The sequence below is a fragment of the Scardinius erythrophthalmus genome, assembly GCF_964197995.2.
Source record: "Scardinius erythrophthalmus genome assembly, chromosome: 16".
Classification (NCBI taxonomy): Eukaryota; Metazoa; Chordata; class Actinopteri; order Cypriniformes; family Leuciscidae; genus Scardinius; species Scardinius erythrophthalmus.
Genome location: NC_138236.1, coordinates 40,683,712 through 40,686,211, shown reverse-complemented (window position 1 = coordinate 40,686,211; position 2,500 = coordinate 40,683,712). Strand labels below are relative to the sequence as shown.

The window sequence follows — 2,500 nt, the reverse complement described above, 5'->3', positions numbered from 1 at the left end:
GACGAATCTCACGAAAACAGGTGCAGGTCACATTTCAGCCTAACACCAACAGGGGAAAAGAGGAGATATTTCTGAAGGATCATGTGACACTGAAGGACAGGAGTAATGATGCTGAAAATTCAGCTTTGATCTCAGAAATTGTCATATTTCACTGTTTTTACTGTATTTTAGATCAAATAATTGCAGCCTTGGTGCGCAGAAGAGCCTTTCAGAAACATGAACAACTCAGTCTCTTTCTGTGGGATTTTCAGTACTGTAATACATTTTTCTTTTAATTTTTGTATTTATTTAAATCAACATAAATACCACCATAATGTAGAAATACTTAGCAATTTCAACACTGCAAAACAATTGCATTACAGTGATGTGAATATCTTAGTAAATTAAAAGTAAAGTGTAAATGTTTTTCTTAGTTGTATTTGGTTATGAATGGATTCCTCTGGCTAGCATGACTTTCAGTGTTTATAGCTGTAATCTTTATCTTTACTCGTGTGTATTGGTCTGATCCGTGTGTGTGTGTGTGTGTGTGTGTGTGTGTGTGTGTGTGTGTGTGTGTGTGTGTGCTCTGATATTAAGTGTTGTGTTGTTCTTCTTTCTTGCTGCCGCACATGTATCAGAGCTCAATCCTGCAGGTGAGTGACGCAACGGATATATTTTGCAGATTTAACCGCATATGTGCAACTGTAAAATGCAAACACACACACACACACACACACACACACACACACACACACACACACACACAAATTGCAAGTTAATATTTAAATACTTCATCTACACATTGATGATTCTCTGTCAGTTAAGGGTTGCATGACATTTTTAGTAGGTGTTTTATTTTGTTTTTATTGTAAAATGATCAATATATAAGGCTGCATGACCTGGCCCAAAAAGTATATTGTAATTATTATTTCATATATTGTGATTTGAACTGATATGATAGACATTTAACGTTGTAGCAGGACTTTTTTAGGACTTGTAACAGCTATAAACTTTCACTTTCACTTTCACTTTCACTTTTCACTTTAAGAAAACTCAAACCTGTTTTTAGTGTCTCAGTTCACATTGCATTTGCACTGGTGTTTTTAGGAACCCAATCTAATAACAATAATTTATGTTCATTATTATTATTATTATTAGTAGTAGTAGTAGTAGTTTTAACACGCTGAAACACCAGCGCTCTTCTGAAAGCCTAGCTTCACCTCGCTGGCCCTGGGTTTGAATGATTCTGTTCTGTTGTTGTGCTTGTTGTCGTCTGTCGCCATTGCACACGCAGACTGTGCTGATTGGTCAGTGTGGTATTAATCCCGCCCCTCCTCCACTGTGATTTGACGGCTAGGTAAAAAGTGATGAGTGCTGCGTTTTACCCCAAGTTGAACATTTCTCAACTCTTAGCGGCCAGAAGAAGCGCTCAGTGTGAAACAGACGCTCTGCTCCTCGTCACGCTGCTGTCGTTAATAAACGCTCTCATTGAAAACAACTGAAAACATATACGCTGGCCTCAGGAAAAAACTCTTTAGTGGACACACAGCTTAAATATAAAAAAAATTTGAAATAATTTACAACTATTGTAAATTACAGTTGCACTGTAAACTAAAGAATATGTAATAAGATTATAAAGTTACTCGGTTTGCAGCCGAGTGTGAAGCGGCTGGGATGAGGATCAGCACCTCCAAATCCGAGGCCATGGTCCTCAGTGGGAAAAGGGTGGCTTGCCCACTTCAGGTTGGTGGAGAGTTCCTGCCTCAAGTGGAGGAGTTTAAGTATCTCGGGGTTTTGTTCACGAGTGAGGGAAGGATGGAACGGGAGATTGACAGACGGATCGGTGCAGCTTCTGCAGTAATGCGGTCGATGTACTGGTCTGTCGTGGTGAAGAAAGAGCTGAGCCGCAAGGCGAAGCTCTCGATTTACTGGTCAATCTACGTTCCTACTCTCACCTATGGTCATGAGCTGTGGGTCATGACCGAAAGGACAAGATCCCGGATACAGGCGGCCGACATGAGCTTTCTCCGCAGGGTGGCTGGGCGCTCCCTTAGAGATAGGGTGAGGAGCTCAGAGTAGAGCCGCTGCTCCTCCACATCGAGAGGGGTCAGCTGAGGTGGCTCGGGCATCTGTTCCGGATGCCTCCGGAAGCCTTCCCGGGAAGGTGTTCCGGGCGCGTCCCACTGGGAGGAGACCCCGGGGAAGACCTAGGACACGCTGGAGGGACTATGTCTCCCGGCTGGCCTGGGAACGCCTCGGTGTCCCCCCGGAAGAGCAGGAGGAAGTGTCTAGGGAGAGGGAAGTCTGGGCGTCTCTGCTTAGACTGCTGCCCCCGCGACACGGCCCCGGATAAGCGGAAGAAGATGGATTATAAAGTTAAACAAATTATATTTATGTCTAAGATTTTTAACGTTCAAACTCTCAAATTTAAGCATTTGTTTTGGCAGTGAAATGCTGTAAACCTCCGTCCACACAAATGTTGGTAAATATGCGAGTGTGTAAGTGCATGTTAAACACAGAT

At 42.9% G+C, this 2,500-nt stretch overlaps 1 protein-coding gene across 2 annotated transcripts in view; it reads left to right on the top strand.

Annotated features, from left to right (window-relative positions):
• Positions 1-2,500, top strand: part of bbs9 (Bardet-Biedl syndrome 9) — a 211,704-nt gene that overhangs the window by 60,316 nt on the left and 148,888 nt on the right. The gene's annotated exons all lie outside the window — the stretch shown is intronic.